This window comes from Leucoraja erinacea, chromosome 10, assembly GCF_028641065.1.
Source record: "Leucoraja erinacea ecotype New England chromosome 10, Leri_hhj_1, whole genome shotgun sequence".
NCBI lineage: Eukaryota > Metazoa > Chordata > Chondrichthyes > Rajiformes > Rajidae > Leucoraja > Leucoraja erinaceus.
Genome location: NC_073386.1, coordinates 13,331,948 through 13,354,779, shown reverse-complemented (window position 1 = coordinate 13,354,779; position 22,832 = coordinate 13,331,948). Strand labels below are relative to the sequence as shown.

Sequence of the window (22,832 nt, the reverse complement as noted above, 5' to 3'; positions counted from 1 at the left end):
GCACTGCTAAGTGTGTTCCCTTTCCAGGGCCACATCTGTACTGGAGTAAAGGACATCAAGAACCATATTTTTTTTTAAATAAAAGGGAGCAAGGGAGTTTCCCAGGAATTCTGGTGAATCACAAGCAACATCTAAAACCGATCACCTCGCCATTACTATATCTGCTTGTATAGGAAAGATCCCAACTGGAGGTCATCTGTGGCCAGACCCGAATTGCTCTGGCCATTTTTCACCTCCAGTTTATTTATCACTCTCCCCCCACCCACACCCAACACCCCGACCTCTTACTTTCATTCTGAAGAAGGGTTCTGACCCAAAACGTCACCTATTATTTTTCTTCAAAGAGGCTGCCTGACCCGCTGAGTTACACCAACACTTTGTACCCGTCTCTGTATCCAGGTTTAATTTAGTTTAGAGATACAACATGGAAACAGACCCTTCGACCCACCAAGTCCATGCCGACCATTAATCGCCCGTTCTCACTTATCTCGTGTTATCGCACTCTGGCATCCACTCCCGACACACTAAGGACAATTTACAGAGGCCAATTAACCTAGAATACCTGCACATCTTTGGAGAGTGGGAGGAAACCCACACGGTCACTGGGAGAATGTGAAAACTCCACACAGACAGCGCCCGAGATCAGGATCGAGCCCAGGCCTCTGGCGCTGTGAGGCAGTGGCTCTACCAGCTGCGCGTGGCTCCATTTTCTCTGCAACAATAACTATGCTTCAAAATTGCTTCACAACATTCAAAATAAGCACATAGAATCATAAGGTCACAGAGTGGAAGTAGACCATTCAGCCCATTGAGTCTATGCAGGAACCAAACTTCAACCCCATTCCCCACTCGGCCTCTTGCCACAACATAACTAGTTCCCTTTTGAAAATGATGATGAATGTCAGAAAGCATATCCCTCCCAACCACCTCCAGTCCTTCACTGAATTGTCTCCAGTGCTCATGGTTTCGTTTAATTGTGGTGAGGCTCCATCTTCTGAAATCCTGAACAACTGAACACCCCTGTAATTTTCCTGTAACTTTATCCAGTCCATCTGGATTTGATCTTCATTGAGATGGCGTGAAGGCAAGGCCCCTATTTCAACCCCTCTTTTGGTTTCAGCGGGGAAAAGTTCTTCAAAGATTAACAGTGGGTTTTCCTATTACTTTTGGTCAAAGGTTTTATGATTGAGGATGCTGGATCTTCAGCAAAAGAAATAAACACTGGATACATTGCACTGAGACAGACATCAACATCCAAGCCCAGTGCAAGACCACTCATTGACACGCTAGAACTCAAACCCACAGCAAAATTGCTCAAGGCATGCAGCACAGTCCCAATTTGATTCAGCTCATTCAGTAACTTCATAAACAACAAAAGCCCTCTTAATATCCTACACTTTCCCCAAGATTCAAGTTGTTTCATCCACCAGAGCAGAAGCAGCAGCTGACTTGCTTGAAATGACCTCGATTCCATGCTTGGGCTCGCTGATGTCACCACAACGTATTCAGAGTGTAACAGAAAAGACGGAAAAGAATCGCAAACCAATTGCAAGTTATTGAAATGGGCGGAATTAAATTGGATTGTGCTGGATACCCTGAGCAACTTTGCTTAAGGCTTTGAACTTTAGAGATACCGCGCGGAAACAGGCCCTTCAGCCCACCGAGTCCACACTAGCCAGTGATTACCCCGTGCACTAACCTGCACGCACTAGGGCCAATTTTACAACATACCGAAGCCAATTAGCCTACAAACCTGCATATCTTTGGAACGTGGAAGGAAACCGGAGTACCCAGAGGAATCCCACGTGGTCACGGGGAGAATGTACAAACTTATTACAGACAGCACCTATAATCAGGATCGAACTTGGGTCTCTGGTGCTGTAAGACACCAACTCTGTCATGGTGCCACCCTTGCAGAGCAGCAAAGACATTAAGAATTCCAAAGTCCCACCAGGTGCCGTTACACTTTGCTTAGATTTATCGAAATCAGCTCAATACAACATATACGGAGGGCAGCAGAAGAGGCTGGAATCAATTACAACCAAACTGAGCATTGCTGGGGGAAGAGATAGATCAGCCATGATTGCTGGGGGAAGAGATAGATCAGCCATGATTGAATGGTGGAGTAGACTTGATGGGCCAAATGGCCTAATTCTGCTCTTATCACTTATGATCTTATGATCTACAGTTGATTGGAAATTGTACAGAGAAGCATTTATGTTTGGGCTTAATTATTGCAACAATAATATGGGAAGAGAAATTATGTTTGCAGTTTATTTGGAGAAGCAGTTTTGAAAGTATCTGTACCTGGAATAGATGATGTGGAGGTTTAAATAATAATATCATTAATGTTAGCTTATAGTGTAGTTTATAGTTGAGAGATAAGAAAATTAATAAATCTTAGGTTAAATGTATCACCACATAAACATATCTGTAAAACAGCCTATAGCGGTCTCCCCGTCAACCAGTTCATTTCCCCTCCTCCTCCCGCTCATCACCCACCAAAACCCCTTCTGGATCTCCTAATGCCACAACCACCCACCCACCCCCTCTCTGTTCCTAGCTACCTAACACCCCCCCTTATGTTTCCACATTTCACTGCTAAGGAAGATCAGATTTCACCATTTGCAGCCTCTTGTTTTCTCCACTTATCACCTCCAGCCTTTGTGGCCATCTCCACTCTCTCTCCCACCCGACATCTCCCAGTCAACCCCTCCTTATCTGCATCTCCCTATCACTTGTCTAGGAAGGAACTGCAGATGCTGGTTTATACCAAAGATGGATACAAAGTGCTGGAGTAACTCAATGGGTCAGGCAGCATCTCTGGCAAAATGGAAAAGGTGACATTTTGGATCGGAACCCTTCTTCAGAAGGAACTGCAGATGCTGATACCGAAGATAGACACAAAATGCTGGAGCCTGAAGAAGGGTTCCAACCCGAAACATCACCTATTCCATTTCTCCAGAGATGCTGCCTGACCAGTTGAGTTACACCAGCATTTTGTGTCTATAATCCCCTTATCAAGATTCAAGATTCAATTTAATTGTCATTTGGACCCCTTGAGGTCCAAACAAAATGCCGTTTCTGCAGCCATACATTATAAACAAATAGACCCAAGACACAACATAATTTACATAAACATCCATCACATCGCTGTGATGGAAGGCCAAAAAAAACTTATCTCTCCACTGCACTCTCCCCCTACTGCAAGTGCACTATCACTTGCCAGCTCTTCCCCCACTCCTTCTCCTCGCCTCTTTCCACCAATTATCTCCCCTCTACTCCAGTCTTGAAGGGCCCAGATCTGAAACTCCGCCTGTCCATTTCCCCCTACAAATGCTACCCGTCTCGCCGAGTCCCTCTGGACGTTTGGTTTTGCATGTCTGTCAGCCATACGTTGACTGCATTGTTTCACACAAGCAAACTGCTGGTTTAATTTTATTCTTGCACAAAGTTAAAAGCTTGCATGTGTTTGTTTTGGAGACAGCATCAAAAGATGGGAGTGTACCTTGAGGAATGTGACTCGTGATACATCATTGTATCAGTGTTAGTTTAGTACGGACTGCCTTGGATGAAAGGGTGTTTTGTTAATAGGTCCATTTGGCAGCACAGAGACAGAGCAATGCAACCATTTAAGAAAGACACAAAAAGCTGGAGTAACTCAGCAGGTCAGACAACATCTCTGAATAAAAGTAATAGGTGACATTTTGGATTGAGACCTGTCTTCAGACAAAACCACCTCACAGCTCCAGTGACCTGGGTTCTGTACTCCTGTGAGGAATTTTAATGTTCTCTCGGTGACCGCATGGGTTTCTCCCCAGTTGTTCTCCAGTTTACTTGCACATCCCAAGGATGTGTAGGCTGGCAGAGGGATGTGTTCAGTTCTGGGCACCGTGTTACAGGAAAGATGTTGTTAAGTTGGAAAGGGTGCAGAGAAGACTTACAAGGATGTTGCTGGGACTCGAGGGTCTGAACTATACAGTGAAGTTGAGCCTTACAGCGCAAGAGACCAGAGGTCGATCCTGATTAAGGGTGCGGTCAGTAGACAGTTTGTACACCCTGCGTGGGTTTTCTCCAGGTGCTCCGCTTTCCTCTCAGACTACAAAGACGTACAGGTTTGTAGGTTTTGGCTTTGGTAAAATTGTAAATAGTCCCTTATGTGTAGGATAGTGTTAATGGGCTGGGAATTCGCTGGTCGGTGTGGACTCGGTGGGTCGAAGGGCCTGTTTCTGCCTTGTAACTATAAAAAGTTAAGCCAAGATAAGATATTAGGGATTTGAAGCCAGATCTGTTTTCAACATTTCCAGGCCCACCCATTCCGGTGCATCAAGAGAGAAAACAGGAAGTGTCTGATGAGTCAAGATGCAAGACTCGTGAACATGTTTTAAAAAGCCTTTGGTTGCAAATTGTTACAATGCGAGTCAAACTAGGCCCATCTTTATTGGTCCACAGCCAACTCACAAACCTTTGAGATCAAAGCACAAGAAATGCAGATGGAAACTGTGCATTCTTACACATTAAATGATCAAACTAAAAATCAGTGGGGTGGAAAAGTGGACACCGTGGACCCTAACGCAGCAAGATCACAGCTTAATCAAGGAATTAAAGCTCTGAGGTTTACCTTTGAAACTAAAACAGCAAAAACACCACTGGAGGTAAACAATTGTTACTACGGTGCTGAAACCAGGTAACAAAATGATTACAAATACAAGTTACCCAAATCATGTTTGTCCAGGGAGGAATGTTTGTTACTTAATGCATTAATTGACAGCAACACCAACATCCACAGTGTTATTAGCCGACTCAAAACTCAAACCTGTGTCTCTTTCTGTTATTTTAAACTAAATCCGCATCTCCGATTTAGTCGCGCCTTCCTCAAAACACAAACAGAATTCTGACTGTAGGAGCCAAGGTCAAGATTGGTGGACATCAGATCTCAAACAAGGACCATCTAAGGACTTTTTTTGAGGCCAGGGGAGAAGGGAAAAAGGATAGGTTTAAATATTCTACTTTGCAGGTTAATTGTTGACACCCAAGCATGTCGAAAATTTCCAGGGCAGATTTAATTGCAAATCCACTCAATAAAACTCAGACCACTCCAGAGAATCTGCCCGACCCCTCCCATTATCTTTTTCTTGTGCCCCACCCATCCCAGTACACACATTTTTTCCCCATTGTTCCGCCTCTCCCCTCACCCTCTCTCCCTCCCCCCACCACCTCCCCCTCTATCCCTCCTCCCACCACGACGACCCCCTCTCTCCCTCCCCCCCACCACAACCCCCTCTCCCCGACTCATCCCGTTACTAAAACTCTGATCTTGTTAACTTCCTGATGAAACTTAGGCTACTCCTCCCATCTGCTTATGAAATGCCCAGCTCACATATATCCACCCATGACTTGACAGGCTTTGTCTTTTGCAGCTCTCCAATGCTACAATCAGTGTGAAGAATGATCCTGGCCCGAAACATTGCCTATCCATTCCCTCCACAGATGCTGCCTGACCTGCTGAATTATTCCAGCACTTTGCGTTTAGCTCAAGAGAATCCCTTTCCACTCTCATGCAATTAAACTTGTCCAACGCAAAATTCTTAAGTTTCAGGTAAAAAAATAAACCAATAAATCAGAACGTTAAACATGAGAAAAGTAAAGAATTTGGACATGTTAAACATTTACTTTAAATCGGAAGCAGTGAAGTGGTGGGTCAGAGGATAGATGCCAAGAGAGAAGCCTGATAGCTTCCTTTATAAATGTCACTCAATGTGCAGAGAACAGATAAATACAAGTAGAGACAAAATGCTCAGGCAGCAACTCTGGAGGAGAGCGAGAGCGATCAATAGATAAATGCAAACCACTGTCCCAACAAATAGTCACCCTTACTTCACTACCACTCATGCCAGAACCATTTCCCAAATCAAATACTAGAGGGCCTAGCTTTAAGGTGAGAGGGGCAACATTTAAAGGAGATGTGCAGGCCACGTCTTTTTGTTTTATTACACAGAAGGTGGTGAGTGCCTGGAGCATGCTGCCAGAGATGGTGGTTGAGGCAGATACAAGAGTGGCATTTAAGGAACGTTTAGGTAGACACATGGATATGCAGGGAATGGAGGGATATTGAGGGGGGATCTTATAGAAACTTACAAAGTTCTTAAGGGGTTGGGCAGGCTAGATGCAGGAAGATTGTTCCAGATGTTGGGGAAGCCCAGGACAAGGGGTCACAGCTTAAGGATAAGGGGGAAATCCTTTAAGACCGAGATGAGAAAAACATTTTTCACACAGAAAGTGGTGAATCTCTGGAACTCTCTGCCACAGAGGGTAGTTGAGGCCATTTCATTGGCTATATTTAAGAGGGAGTTAGATGGGGCCCTTGTGGCTAAAGGGATCAGGGGGTATGGAGAGAAGGCAGGTACGGGATACTGAGTTGGATGATCAGCCATGATCATATTGAATGGTGGTGCAGGCTCGAAGGGCCGAATAGCCTTATCCTGCACCTATTTTTTATGTATCTATGTATATGGAATGTGCACAGGCAGATAAGAGTTGGTCTTGGCATCTTGATCCCCACAGACATTGTGGGCCGAAGGACCTGTTTTTGTGCTCTACTGTTCTATGTTCCAATTATACTAATATTAAAAAATAAACAAGCCAGATTCCATGTGGAAGAATAAAGACAGATGACCCCTTTCACACACCACAGTTAAGAAAAGAAATTACCAATAATATAACGTCTTCCATGTGCATAGAATTAAAGTTTCAACCTATCATTTGCACAGTTCCTGGGGATTTTAAATTAAAAAGGCTAACATTCGATTGTGGGTATTATTTGGAGGTTCTGAGACCATTTAATGTTGGAAGATCAAAAGGCAAACTAATTACAGACCCCTCATCAGGGAAACGTGTAGGAGGAAAATATTTAGCTCCATTCAGGGGCAGTGAAAATTGAGACCATCAGTTGGTTCAGTGTTACTTATTGACCAACATTTACAAGCACTTAGTCAATTTCAGAATCGAATGGAAACAAAATTAATAAAGGTTCACACACGTAAACCTGATGTTCCCATAAAGGGGCTGTCCCACTGCGGGGACCTAATTTGCGAGTTTAGATGAGTTCTAGGAGGTCTTTGTAACTCTTCTTCATGATTGAGAGCACCCCCTGCGGCCTCAGTTAAGTCGCGGCATTTTTTTAGCAAGCTGAAAAATGCCCGCGAGTAAAAAAAAGGTTGCCATGGAAAAAAAAATCAATATTTTTTTACTCGTAGGTTTAGTCGAGGTAGGTCGTAATGCTATCGTAGGCAATCGTGCAATCGAAGGTAGTCAACGGTAATAGCTCGTTGAGAAAAAAAGGTAAGTCAACCGACCGGTAATGTTAAATGCCCACTAAACTTCTATTAAAAGTTATCTGGCTTCTTAAAAGTGTCTCCACTCCTGCTCCCCCCCCCCCCCCCCACGCTCTCTAAAGGACTTACCGTAACTGTGCCAGCCATCTTTTACCTTCCTGTTCATCGCGGGTGTGAATTTCAGACAGCGTTCCCCCGCTTTCCTTGGCCCCGCCTTGTGTGTGTGCGCGTGTGCAAACGGTCGATCCGACTTGCGGTTTCATCGCTGACAGTCAATCCTGCTCGAGGTTTTTCAGGCGAGTGCCCTCGAGCTTGAAGATCGAAGACAGTCGCTAAAAAGTGGCGTTAGTGGGACAGGCCCTTAATATTCCTTGTGAAAGTCACGAAGCAATGCAAAGGGATCAACTGTGGGAACTCCAACATACATTCATATTCACGAGTTCTAGTAGCAGAATTAGACCATTCTGCCCATCAAGTCTACTCCGCCACTCAATCCCGGCCGTTCTATCTTTCCCTCTCAACACCCATTCTCCTGCCTTCTCCACATAGCTCCTGACACCTTCAGTAATCAAATTGTATCTGGCACAGAGTGAGATTCCATAGGTTTGTGTTACATAGAATCATAGTCAAGAGGTGCAGGAGTAGGCTTTTCGGCCCTTCGAGCTAGCACCCCTTCAATGTGATCATGGCTGATCATCCACAATCAGTACCACGTTCCTAGCTTCTCCCCATATCCCTCGATTCCACTAGCCCTGGGAGCTCTACCTAATTCTTTTGAATGCACAAGAATGTTGGAAACTCAACAAATTGGTCACAACTACACATCGATTTAATAACTTACTATTAATGGGACCCCTTGAAGCCTTCAAGAATAATCGATAATGATCGATAGATTAAAAAAATATATACATAGCCAAAAAAGGCACCTAGATCCTTCTTATTAAAACTGACCTCTGTACACCAGTGTAACTAATCACCGATTTGAAAATAAATTTTAAAAAGTAAAAAAAGCTATTAAAAAAATTAGATTCCCATCCACATCCAACAGGCTCTCACCATCAGCCATATCTTCCACATGGACCACACTCTGCAATTCCCTCATCCGCTCATCACACATACCTCCCCAACCACTGCAATCTCTGGAGATACAACCTCCCTACACCTCCTCCCTCCTCACCATCCAGTCATCCAAGCAGCCCTTCCAGCTGAGGCAGAGATTCGCAAACACCTTTTCCAACCTCGTCTATTGGGTTCCGCCCTCGAGACGAGGCCTCCTCTACAGCAGCGAGACCAAGTGTAGGGTGGGCAACCATCTTGTAGAGCACTTGCACTCGATCCACAACGACCATCTTGTGCTTCTGGATTTGCCTATTTTCAACTTCCCTTTCCCATTCCCCCACCAACCTCGATGACCTCGGCTCTCTCCAACATCATGGTGCGGCCAAACGCAAAGCAGAAGAACGGCAACTCATATTCTGCCTGGGTAGTCTGCAAACCAATGGCATGAACATTGAATTTCCCCAATTACAGATAACCCACTCCCCATGTTCCTTTCCATCCTCTGGTCCACCCAGGAGCTGCTTCTCTCTTTCCCATCTCTCCTCCACCTTGTTACTCAGATTCAATACCTTCCTCCACCTGGTTCCATCTGCCCATTGCCCATATACCCATCTACCTGGCTTTCCTCCTGGGTCCACCTTTAATACCTCCTCCCCATCTGGTTCCATCTACTCATCATCCTTCCCTTACCCTGCCCCACCCCCACCAGCCTCTGCCCTTCTCGCAAGCTCCTTCTGCCTATCAATGTTCTTTCGTGAATTGAATTGAATTGAATTTGATTCCTTTATTGTCATTCAGACCTTTCGGTCTGAACAAACTAACGTTGCCTTCTTGCATTTGCAGATAACCTCTACCAGACCCTACCTCAACACCCCTCCTCCCACATCCAACTGGTGCCATGTGCTCATCGTCATCTCCTCCCTCCCCAGCATTTGGTTCCTCCATCTCACTTCTATATCCTGGCCATCTTCCGTCTACACTCCCTGTCCTGGTGCAGGGTCTTGATCCATAACGACACCAACTCTCTGCCTCTACATACGATCCACTCCTTTGCTCCCATCCTGGCCATTTTGGGCAGCAGTTGCCAAACTGGGTGGTGGACACACCAGAGTTTTGCTGGCAACACGAGAGAAATGTTTTCATGCAGGCACGGTTCATACATGTGCAGAATCCTGACAGTCACGGATTTCAAATTTTTTTAACAACTTTCTAAAAATCACAAACAACCTGTCAGAGGAGCTCAATGGGTCAAGCAGCATCTGTGGGGACAAAGAAACAGTCGGAATTTCGGGTCGAAAACCAAGAATGTGGGGAGATTTTAACCAGTATATGGCAGCGAGAGGCAGGGGTGGGACACTGTCTTGTAGGTGGAACAGTCCCGATGCTGGGTTTTGACTCAAAACACCAACTATTCCTTCCTTCCTCCCATAGACGAGTTTCGCCCAGTGTGTTCCCACAATCGATTGATGAACCAGATTGCAGCATCTGCAATTTTGTGTTTTTAAACTGCCTATTTGCAGACACAAATAATAATATTAAGCATCTGGCAACAGAGTCACCAGGTTAGGCTAAACTCTATCGAATGCTCATTTTGCAATAAACCATTCTCAGCTGTATTTAGAAAAACAGCACCAGCCTGCGATTTTAACAACCAGGAATGGAGCCATCCAGGTGGCTCTGTTCAAGGGCAAAGGGGAGTTTAACGGGTGTGACCAGAATTGTCCCACGCAGCGTGTAGCAATCAGCCCTGCAAATGGGCTCCACTCCCCACAGGAGCCAGAGTGGCAAAGTTCACATTCATCCTTGTGATTGGAAATGCACAAGAAAGTCAGAGGAACATAGTAGAGAAACAAGCTCATTGGCCCAACAAGTCCACACCAACCCACATTAACCTCTTGATTCCAGGAATGAGTGGGTTAGCATATGATGAGCATTTGACAGCACTGGGCCTCTACTCGCTGGAGTTTAGGTGGTTGAGGGTGGACCTCATTGAAGCTTACAGAATAATGAAAGGCATAGCTAGATGTGGAAAGGATGTTTCCACTGGTGGGAGAGTCTAGGACCAGAGATCATAGCCTCAGAAATAAAGAGTGCTCTTTTAGAAAGGAGGCGAGAAGGAACTTCTTTAGTTAGAGGGTAGTTAATTTGTGGAACTCATTGCCACAGAGGGCTGTGGAGGCCAGATCAGTGGATATTTTTAAGGCAAAGATAGACAAATTCTTGAGTAGAACGTGTGTCAATGGTTATGGGGAGTAGGCAGGTAAATGGGATTAGCGGGCAGAGATCAGCCATGGTTGAATAGTGGAGTGGACTCGATGGGCCGAATGGCCTAATTCTACTCCTATAACGTGAACATGAACCCTACTGTATTGAGCGGCAGGGTGGTGCAGCGGTAGAGTTGCTGCCTTACAGCACAAGAGACCCGAGGTGGGTTTCTTCTAGATGCTACGGTTTCCTCCCATAAGTCGAAAGGCACGCATATTTGGTACAGTAATTAGACTATGTAAATTGCCCCTATTATATGGGCAAATTGTAGAGAATTTGGGGCAAGTTTAACAAAATAGAATTAACACATAATTAGTGCAAATGGGTGGCTGGCGGTCAGTGTGAGGTCGATGGGCCAAACAACCCTTTTCCATGCTGTATCATTCAACAGCTTTTTTTGAATGGGTAAAATACGAAATAATGTGGGAACACAAGGTCAATGTCACAACGGAAAGAATCTGGAAGTACTCTGTCTTGTCCAGGAATAACAGGAGAGATAAACATTCCGATGGATATCTTCACATCAGAGCTAGTAATCCAGAGCTATAGATAAGTAAACCTTAGACAAACATTCAAATACTATCTCAGATTTATGTTTCAGTTCATTTGCATTCAAAAAAAAAGAAAGAAAAAATCAACATTGCGAATATAAATGACTAGATTTTGGTGTACCCGGTGAGTTTTTTTTGAGAAGGAATCCCATTATGATTGTTACACCATTGCACACTTTCAGTACATGATGGATTCGTAACACACTGCTGTATGATCCAAATGCTCCTCCATTTAAATATAAATAAATGTTTAAAGAAAATTGCCAGAGGCTTGGTTCACAGTTGGCGCAAAACAGCCTCAATAAGAAGAGGCTGGGTTTTTTTTGTTTAGCTTCATTCTCTAAATTTTCTACAGGTTGCCACAATTTATTTTTTGGTGAAAGTACTATGTCTATACAGTTGTGAATGTGATGGGCTGCCTTACAGCGCCGGAGACCCAGGTTCAATCCTGACTGCTGTCTGTACAGAGTTCGTACATACTGCCTGCAACAACATGGGTGCTCTGGTTTCCTCCCATATTCCAACGGCGTGCAGGTTTGTAGGTTAATTGACTTCTGTAAATTGCCCCCAGGGAGTCGGATGAAAAACTGAGTTAAGCTGGAGGCACTGTGCGGGTGATCATTGGTCGGTGCGGACCCGGTGGATGGAAGGGCCTGTTTCCACGCTGTACCTCGTAAACAAAAGCTAAACTTTAGCCTTTCACGAGCAAACTTCAAATGAAGTGATACAACCTGCAGCAGAAGCCAACCACTAACTGGCTGCACTGTGGTGGGACACTGGAAATGTGTTCCCACTCAGACAATGCAGCTACAAATTGGGGCAGAGGTCACCAACTTCACAACTGTACAGACATAATACTTTCACCCAAATACAAATCTCAGCAACCTGCAGATAAGATGGAAAACAATGGGAACTCAACACTTAAGAACTCGTGTATATTGACACAAAATGCCAGAGTAACTCTGCGGGTCAGGCAGCATCTCTGGAGAAAAAGGAATAGATGACGTTTTGGGTCGAGACACTTCAGGCTTCATTAGTCTGATGTCTCGACCCAAAATGTCAGCTATTTATTTTCTCCAGATGCTCCTGCATTACTACAGCATTTTGTGTCTATCTTCGATGTAAACCAGCATCGCAGTTCCTTCTTACACACTCGAGAAATAGAGATGATCATTAATTTTAGGAACATCTACAGCCTGCAACACCGAATGAATAGTCATATTATTTTAATCCAAGCCACAATAACCATTCCTATCTTCTACCACTTCCACTGTTCCAAGAGGCAGAATCTTGTTTCTTTGCTAAAACATTTCAATCTTCTGTACTCAAGTTTTCAGTCATTTCAGATCCTCTGACATTTTCCACGCGGCTGCCATGATGGTTCTGCAGATGCCACCTACAGCCCAAGACCCTTGCCCACAAACTCTTACCTTGTACTTACACAATCTACACCACCACAAACCTCTCCATTTCCAACATGTGACCTTTCCCTTACCCTCTCATTATCAACTTATCATACTTGTAACGTGGAAACAAGGAAGTACGGATGTTGGTTTATACCAAAGATTGACACAACGTGCTGGAGTAACTCAGCAGGTCGGGCAGCATCTCTGGTAAAACGGGATGAGTGGCGGCACCCAAAACATCACCCATCCTTTTTCTCCACAGCTGCTGCCCAACCTGCTGGGTTACCCAGTACTTTGTGTCAACACTTGTAACATATTTCATTTCTGACAAAAGATGGCAGAAACCCAAAATAGCAACCGATTCTCTCTCCAGCTGGGTATTTTCAGCACTTATTTGTTTTTGTTCCCAGGATGCGAGCAATATTGGAACGGTCAGCATTTCTTGTCCAACCGTAGTAACCTAAACAGAGTGACTTAGGCCATTTCTTATGACATTTAAGAGTCAACCACAATGCTGTGGTCTGCAGCAACATACCAACCAAACTAGATAAGGATAGCTTATTTGCATCCATGACATTCTTTGAGCAAATTTAGTATAAAATCAATGTTTGTTACTAAGAAAGACACAAAGTGCTGGAGTAACTCGACGGGTCAGGCAGTGTCTCTGGAAAACATTGATAGGTGATGTTTTGGGTCAGGGTGCTTCTCCAGATGCAAAGGTCCCAACCCAAAACATCACCTATCCATATTCTCCAGCGATGCAGCCTGATTCTCTGAGTTACTCCAGCATTTTGTCTCTCTATTGATAAACCAGCATCTGCAGGTCTGTGCTTTTATTACTAATAACCAAAACTAGATTATTAAGCAAAGTTAAATTCCATACCTCCATTCCCCATTGGCTTACTATGAGCTACAAGTAACAGAGCTCTCCAGCCCTCTGAGTTACAAATAATTTAACCGAACTTCCAAACCATCGCTTTCTCTGCTCCCGCCTGTTTGGTGATATTTTTCTAGGATTTGCCTACAAACTGAGAGCAAGGAGCATTTCACCATACCTCAGTACACATGACAATAAACTAAACAAACAATGTTGCATAAGTATGCAAGCAAACTTAAACTCCTTACATTTTCAGAGCATGGCTATTGAAAGGACTAATGATCACATTGGTTTCCTTTTCTTCCAGCGTTTAAATTGCTTCCACCACATGGAGACAACTCATATATGCGCCTTCGGATGCAAGCCAGTTGGATTCCTGTTAAGCTGTTAATTTTTGGCCTCACTCAATTACAGGAGGAAAGTCCCAGAAGTTTATCCATTTCATTCTAAATGAAATGGAATCCAGAGGCATTCAATGCATTCTTGACATTTTCTTGCAATCTAGTGTAAGACAATCACAAAGATCCTTCCAATGGAGACACAGGAAATTGTAGGTGATGGAATCTTGATCAAGACACAGTGCTGGCGGAACTTATCGGGTCAGGCAGCATTTGGGGTGGGAATGGACAAGCGAGGTTTCGGGTTGAGACCTTCCTTCCGAACTCCAACCCGAAACGTTGCCTGTCCATTCCCTCCACAGATACTGCCTGACCCGCTGATTTCTTTCAGCATTTTGTGCTTCCTTCTAATGAAGAGTCAGATTCAATCAGCCTACTACATTCTCCCTTTCCCAATTCATCCCATGCAGGATAGGGATTTTCCAGCATTCCCAAATCTAGTACTCCATCCATTCCAAGGTAAATCATCCATCGTTAGAACCTACGTAGATTAAGGGCATCTCAACAAGTAGGAATAAGCTCATATAAACACACCACTGACATAACAACACCACTGCATCACAAGAACAATAGTTGCTCCCTCTTTTGGAAGGGAAATCATCCAGGACAAGTTACACCCAGTGCTCAAGATTTGCCTTTCAAATCCCACACCAGTAACACTTGAAATGGGAAACCTCCAGACATTTCAAAATATGATATGTATATTTAAAAAAAAGCAGCCATAACATCAAAGCAATAGCACAAACATTTCTAATTAACTGCGGTTCTGCCCAGGGAGGGGTTCGTAGCGATACGGTTTCATTTGGAAGTAGCAATCTATGACAGATATCACATTATGGAGAAGGTTTAAGATGCTGTAAAAGAACCACACTGTTTCTCTGTAACAAATCAACTGTGTAAAATGCACGGCTTCACTTTCCACTGTTACTAGTTACCATGTGAAGTAGTGGTCAAATGTCCGCATGTAAAGTAATGATCAAGACGTCAGTCTAAAGTGGCAGAGGCAACAGGTACATAGAGTCCGATTGTGGAGAAACCATTAACCTAGTGCTGGTTTCGCAACAGCGAGAAAAGCCACAAGCCGCTCCGCCAGATCTTGAACACGTCAGTCATAAGGCCTTGTCTTGCATAAATATCACCTTAGATACAGCCAGAAGAGTCAAATTTCATGCAGTTTTTAAGCTATGCATGCATACTTAGTCAACAAGGAGTCAAACAATGATTTAAAGTAGGCCACACGGATAGAATTTCAGAGAAAGGCAGCCCATCCCTCTAACTACCGTATATGCCAACCGTACACTTGCTTGGTCGCTGAATAGACAGACCGTCAATAGTCAGTGATATACAACTGAGTTTACCCACGGCAACATTGACCAATGCAGCAGTTGCTGAACACAAAGTACACAAGACAAACGCAAACCTCTCCAGCATCATCCAGTAACTTGGGCCCAGGTGTAGGCTGCCAACCTGTCGCTCCGTCACTAGAGGCCAGTCTGACACACCTCAATCTGCAAGGAATGCCCAAAATGCAGATAAACAGGTTTGGGCTGATCAGCCAGTCACACCTAACACTCCTCCAGAATGAACTGTGGCACATGGACAGGTGCACTGTCCCATCACCTCAGAATCTACAACTAACAAAAAATAGGTATCATTTTATATCTCAAATATCAGACTACTCTTTGCACATATGGGTAAATATGGCGTAGGATTGAACTGCAGATGCTGGTTTAAACCGAAGATAGACACAAAAAGCTGGAGTAACTCAGCGGGTCAGACTGCATTTCTGGAGAAAAGGGATACATGACATTTCGGGTCAAGACCCTTCTTCAGAATCAAATATGGTGTAGGAAGGAACTGCAGATGCTGGCTTACACCGAAGATGGACACAAAATGCTGCAGTAACTCAGCGGGTCGTGAGAAAATGGTATAGGTGACTTTTTGGGTCAAGACCATTCTTCAGACCGTCAGGGGAGAGGGAAACTAGAGGTACCTATGCCGAGTTACTCCAGCATTTTGTCTATATTGGGTATATACAAAGTGCCACTTAAACATTCCCCCAAATATACACTTACATTACTATGCTCCCTATATAATCAATGTATATGTATTCACTGACAAAATAGAAACCCATTGTATTTAAGGGCATTGCTCAAATCCCCACCAACAGTACATCTCCGAATCTCCAAAAAACAAAAGTTCCAGCAAAGTCTGATTGAACCGTTCCCAATGACTCCTGGTCTATACAATCACCCTAGCTGGTAGGTCTCTCACTTTAAGAGGGTAAAAACAGCCACAGTTTGGTGCCCTGATGTGTGGCTGTGTGAAGTTCAAGCATGAGCAGAAGCCAAGTTTGGTTGCAGTATTTCCCCATCAGATATACAAATGCCAACTTCTTAGAGGAAAAGTAACCAGGTGACACCCACTGGTGGAAGTGAACCAGAGAAATAATTCAACTCCTTAAAAGATGAGGATGGTAATTGTTGGGACCTTTTTTTAAAGTCGTCAGATCAGCAGATGAGAGGAGTTAATGTTGTGTGGTGCAGTTTTATCTACTTCAATGACCACCAAGAAACAGATGCAAGAGAGGGCACCAACAAGGTTATGACAGAGGTTGCATCTGGGCTGTTTCTGCACTGTCAACTGAACATTGTAGACCCCCACAGCAACATTTTAAAAGAAAAAGTTCTGCCCCTCCCTCCTACTACCCCCTCCCCTCCCTCCCTTCAGTCAAACATTAATTGCAGTATCTCACGCTGCTACTCATCCAGTTTGTGACACAAATTGGCTACATTTCTTTGCCATTCAAAAGTAGTCATTGGTTGTGAAACACTGTGGGGCATCCCAAAGTCAAGTAAATGCTCGATGGGAGGGGGAGAAGCGAACCTACCCTTATCAACAATCAACGGTCTGATATCTGGCCCAAAGTCACCAAAGTTAAAGATAACCGCGTCCACGTAATGAAACGGCAGGTTTTTGACGAGAGCAATAAAAAAAAAAGTTATTCAGAGCTGAGCAACCTTTCAATGAAAATACCAGCCAAGCTTTCACTGTAACTCCTGCTAACTATACATTGAAGAAATCTATTGGAGAAAGAAAGGGCAGCAGACACTGGCATGTTGTGATGCACGATTAGTGTGGCTGCAGATATTCACTTGGCCAAACAAAAAACAGATCCCTCCACTACGAAGCTGCTCCAATGCAGGCAGTTCCTGTTTCTCTTTAAGCAACACACTGCCTCCTCGCCTGTAGGTTACAGGCAGCCGGTTGACTTCTCCTATTCCCCACAGCTTCGCTGTCAATTAGTTCCAGAAAGTCGGAGGGAGGTAGGAGGGAGGGGAAAGAGGGCTCACCTGATTTGAGAAGTCCTCTGGTGCCTTGATGAACTAACTGACCCTATGGTGCCCGGCACCACCTGCCTAAAAGCTGCAAGTGTTGGTTGGGGGAGGGAGTAAAAAGGAGGGGAAATAAATGTTTAGAGAGCCTGGTACAGCCCAGTGCCAAGGCCCCACCCCTGCATGAATCATCCTTTCAGTGGCAAATTTCTTAAACAAACAGCCCCAGCTCACAATGAAGGTCCCGCCCCACATTGCTCAGGATAAATCCACTTTTCGCATAAACAATTCATCCATCTGAACTCCCTTCAAACCAAGACGGGCGGATTACAATTAACCCCTGCCCTGCCAACAGAGCCAAGCCAAGCTCTGCCACCCCCCCCTCCCGTCCCGTCCCGCTCAGGCCAAATACATTAAACACGCAAACAGTCTCTGCGGAGACCGCTCACTCATTTAATCAGCATACAGTAATCAGCCTCTGACACAGCTGGCTAACTGCCCTTTTCACATTAGCGCCCTGTTGCACACAGCAGCGGCAGTACTATAAATAGAGGCAACTCCATTGCTGGCAGAGGTGCCCAGAACTACTTCCCAGTTGTGACCCCCTCTAAAAAAATAACTCAAAAATATAGCCCCCCCCCCGTCAAAAATATATATATAACACCCCGCCTCAAAAAATATATATAACACCCCCCCCCCTCAAAAAAAAAAACAACACCCCCCCCCCCTGTTAAAATTGCAAGTTTCATCTAAGGCAGCACATATAACACATGCAAATCAATGAACAAACTTACCCCCTCAGTGAGTGGGCAAGGCTCGGCAGGGGACGACGACAATCTAGGTTTCTTCCACTGCTGGACATTGGGGGGTAGGGAAGGGATGAGCGGCAAGGGTGGTGCATATAATGATATTTCTGTGAACACTAATAATAATAATAATACATTTTATTTATGGGCGCCTTTCAAGAGTCTCAAGGACATCTTACAAAAATTTAGCAAGTAGAGGAAAAAACATGTAAGCGGAATGAAATAAATAGTAGAGACATGACTAGTACACAAATTAAAGACAGAATTCAATTCAAAACACAATATGAGGCAATTCAAGCACAGATGAAAAGGGAAGGGGGACGTGGGGCTAAGGATAGGCAGAGGTGAAGAGATGGGTCTTGAGGCGGCACTACCGAATACAACGTCAATGAATGCATGTGTGTATAGCCGCCGAGAATGTCAGAAGATTTTTTTGTACAGTTCTTGTTTTGTATATATTTTTTATTCTGATTAAATGTTATTTTGAATTATTTTTTTTTAAAGATTGAGGCCCAGAATAAAGCCAGGATTCACCAACTTTAAGCAAACCAACTTTAAGCAAACCTTTGTTGGTCTGAAGAAGGGTCCAGACCCAATACGTTCTCTGTCCATTTCCTTCCAATGCTGCCTCACCCGCTGAGAACAAAGCATTTTGTTCTTTGCTAGGAGGTCCATCGTCCACAGTCCCTTATATCTCCCATAAGGATTGAAATTGACAGCTGCATTAAATATTTTTAAGCGGAACATGGATGGACAATTAAAGAGCTGTAACCTACAAGATTATGGATTGAACTTAAGGAAATGCAAAAAGAAATTGTCATGTTGTAAAGGTAATGCTACGGTTGTTATGGGAGATTTCAACATGCAGGTAGACTGGGAAAATCAGGTTGGTACTGGACCCCAAGAAAGAAAGTTTGTGGAGTACCTCCGTGATGGATTCTTAGAGCAGCTTGTACTGGAGCCTACCAGGGAGAAGGCAATTCTGGATTTAGTGTTGTGTAATGAATCGGATTTGATAAAGGGAACTTGAGGTTAAGGAGCCATTAAGAGGTAGTGGCCATAATATGGTAAGTTTTAATTTATAATTTGAGAGGGAGAAGGGTAAATTGGAGGTGTCAGTGTTACAGTTGAACAAAGGGGACTATGGAGCCATGAGGGAGGAGCTGGCCAAAGTTGACTGGAAAGGTGCCCTAGCAGGCATGACAGTGGAATAACAATGGCAGGTATTTCTGGGAATAATACAGAAGGTGCAGGATCAGGTCATTCCAAAGAGGAAGAAAGATTCCAAGGGGAGTAAGTGGCGACCGTGGCTGATAAGGGGCATCGGGGACAGTATAAAAATAAAAGAGAAGTACAACGTAGCAAAGACGAGCGGAAAGCAAGAGGATTGGGTTATGTTTAAAGAGCAACAAAAGATAACTAAAAAGGCAATACGGGGAGAAAATATGAGGTACGAAGGTAAGCTAGCCAAGAATATAAAGGAGGATAGTAAAAACTTATTTAGGTATGTGAAGAGGAAAAAAATAGTTAAGACCAAAGTTGGACCCTTGAAGACTGAAAAAGGTGAATTTATTATGGGGAACAAAGAAATGGCAGATGAGTTGAACAGGTGATTTGGATCCGTCTTCACTAAGGAGGACACAAACAATCTTCCTGATGTACTACCTGGGGTGATGGAGGAACTGAAGGAAATCCACATCAGGCAGGAAATGGTGTTGGGGAGTCTGGTGGGATTAAAGGCTGATAAATCCCCAGGGCCTGATGGTCTGCATCCCAGGGGACTTAAGGATGTGGTTCTAAAAATCATGGACACATTGGTCATCATTTTCCAATGTTCTATGGGTTCAAGATCAGTTCCTGTGGATTGGAGGGTAGCTAATGTTCCCCACTTTTTTAGAAAGGCAGGAAAGAGAAAACAGGGAATTATAGACCAGTTAGCCTGTCATCGGTGGTGGGGAAGATGCTGGAGTTAATTATAAAAGATAAAATAGCGCCACATTTGGATAGCAGTAACAGGATCTGTCCGTGACAGCATGGATTTACGAAGGGCAAATCATCTTTGACTAATCTTCTGGAATGTTTTGAGGATGTAACTAGGAAAATGGACAAGGGAGAGCCAGTGGATGTAGTGTACCTGGACTTTCAGAAAGCATTTGATAAGGTCCCACATAGGAGATTAATGGGCAAAATTAGGGCACATGGTATTGGGGATAGAGTGCTGGCATGGATAGAAAAGTGGCTGGAAACAAAGAGTAGGGATTAAGAGTAGGGTCCCTTTCAGAATGGCAGGCAGTGACTAGTGGGATACCGCAAGGCTCGGTGCTGGGACCGCAGCTATTTACAATATACATCAATGATTTAGATGAAGGGATTCAAAGTACCATTAGCAAGTTTACAGATGACACAAAGCTGGGTGGCAGTGTGAACATTGACGAGGATGCAATGAGAAAGCAGGGTGACCTGGACAGGTTGGGTGAGTGGGCAGATGCAGTTTAATGTGGATAAATGTGAGGTTATCCACTTTGGTAGCAAAAACAGGCAGATTATTATCTTAATGGTGTCAAGTTGGGAAAATGGGAAGCACAACAGGATCTGGGGGTCCTTAGTCATCAGTCAATGAAAGTAAGCATGCAGATACAGCAGGCAGTGAAGAAAGCGAATGGCATGTTAGCCTTCATAACAAGAGGAGTTGAGTTTCGGAGCAAAGAGGTCCTTCTGCAGTTGTACAGGGCCCTAGTGAGACCACACCTGGAGTATTGTGTGCAGTTTTGATTCCCTAATTTGTGGAAGGACATTCTTGCTATTGAAGGAGCCCAGCGTATGTTTACAAGGTTAATTCCCGGGATGGCAGGACTGTGATATTGTTAAGAGAATGGAGCGGCTGGGCTTATACACTCTGGAGTGTATGAGAGGGGATCTTATTGAAACATATAAGATTATTAAGGGTTTGGAGATGCTAGAGGCAGGAAACTTGTTCCCGATGTTGGGGGAGTCCAGAACCAGGGGCCACAGTTTAAGAATAAGGGGTAAGTCATTTAGAACGGAGATGAGGAAACACTTTTTCACCCAGAGAGTTGTGAGTCTGTGGAATTCTCTGCCTCAGAGGGTGACAGAGGCCGGTTCTCTGGATACTTTCAAGAGAGAGCTAGATAGGGCTCTTAAAGATAGCAGTCAGGGGATATGGGGAGAAGGCAGGAACGGCGTACTCATTGGGGATGATCAGCCATGATCACATTGAATGTGATGGCGGTGCTGGCTTGAAGAGCAGAATGGCCTATCCCTGCACCTATTGTCTACTGTCTATTGAAATAGCACAAAACTAAATAGCTCTTTTTTGGACTCATATTAGCTCAAATAGGGAGGGGGGGGGGGGGAAGGGGGGGGGGGGGGGGGTGGGGGGGGGGGGGGGGGGGGGGGGGGGGGGGGGGGGGGAGGGGGGACTGACTTCCTTTGTGCTGGGAATTTCAATAATTCTAGAGATGGTATAAGCTCAAAAAAATTCAATCCTCAAAGGAACTTCAGTCAGACACTTTCCAAGCAGTTTTTCAATGAACTTAATCAATCATTCATTTTTAAAATAAACCCATCCGCAATGCGGCCCCTGGCCTTGGATTCAATCCCTCACTACTATCCGCAGTTTAAAACCAGGTGTGAGAGGTTATGGGGAGAAGGCAGGAGAATGGGGTTAGGAAGGAGATATAGACGAGCCTTGATTGAATGGCGGAGTGGACTTGATGGGCCAAATGGCCTTTAACTCTGTTCCTATCTCTTATGATCTTATGAAAGCCAGAACATTGGTGTAATATTTCTCCTTTCTACAACACACAATTTCCTGTGTCTACTGGTGTCAGACCACAAACAAAAAGTGCCAGACAAATGCTAAACACTTGCTTCAGTTACCCAAACACCAGTGGTTTTGACAAGCCCAACACTTAACTTGCAGTCTAGCCTGCTTATCACCAGCAAAACTGTACACAGGTCACAAGATCCCCCTGCAATGCAGATAATCTTCCCACCCTCCGTTACCTCTCGAGTTTCAGACCCCAAGTGATGATCTGTCCAGCCCTGCCTATATTACTGTAACATCCTCCAGCGAGCTGTACAATTGAAGAGCAAGAGCAAGTGAACCTACCGCCCCTTGCACTACACAGCTAATTGTATAATACAATCACGATTACTGATCTGAACAAAACAAGTTTCCCCAATAAGTAAAATGTTTCAGCTGTTGTTCTTTTATCAAGAGCTTGCTCCGTAGCTAGAGGAAACGATGAATGGTCAATCAGCAGCTAAACTTTTGCTCGACTAATTTTACCCCTAGAGTTTGAAGGGGAGGGATGCACAGGCTTGTTCTTCGACTCACCACCTTCATCAAATAGGCACCAGCATTATTAGCAGATTAATTAAAATCACTGTAGGATTTTATTCAAGTATAATGCTCATACAATTGATTTAAACATCTGCACTAATTATTTGGCAAGCTCCAAATTGTGATATCGATAACGACAATGACGCACATAAGATAACAAAATTACTCCGACTGCCACAACCATCCGTGAACGACAATGGGTGTGATCTAAGTATTTAAAAACTGAGCACCCTTACTGTCCAATAGTTCAAAGATATTCATAGAACATAGAGGTGTACAAAATCATGAGAGGAATTAATCGGGTAGAAGCAGAGTCTCTTGCCCAGAGTAGGGGAATCGAGGACCAGAGCTCATAGGTTTAAGCTGAAGGGGAAAAGATTTAATAGGAAACCAAGGGGTAACTTTTTCACACAGAAGGTGGTGGGTGTATGGAAC

The 22,832-nt window shown here is 44.2% G+C and overlaps 1 protein-coding gene across 4 annotated transcripts in view; it reads right to left on the bottom strand.

Annotated features, from left to right (window-relative positions):
- Nucleotides 1-22,832, bottom strand: part of LOC129700804 (elongation of very long chain fatty acids protein 1-like) — a 79,768-nt gene that overhangs the window by 29,593 nt on the left and 27,343 nt on the right. Inside the window, exon 1 of one of the 4 annotated variants that reach the window (XM_055641503.1) lies at nucleotides 17,244-17,393. The exons of 1 other annotated variant lie outside the window; for it this stretch is intronic. The gene's annotated coding sequence lies outside the window, so the exon portion shown is untranslated. Of the gene's footprint in view, nucleotides 1-14,825; nucleotides 14,849-15,310; nucleotides 15,376-17,243; nucleotides 17,394-22,832 lie in introns of those variants that run through there. 2 more of the 4 variants (XM_055641505.1, XM_055641506.1) reach the window with 2 other exon arrangements.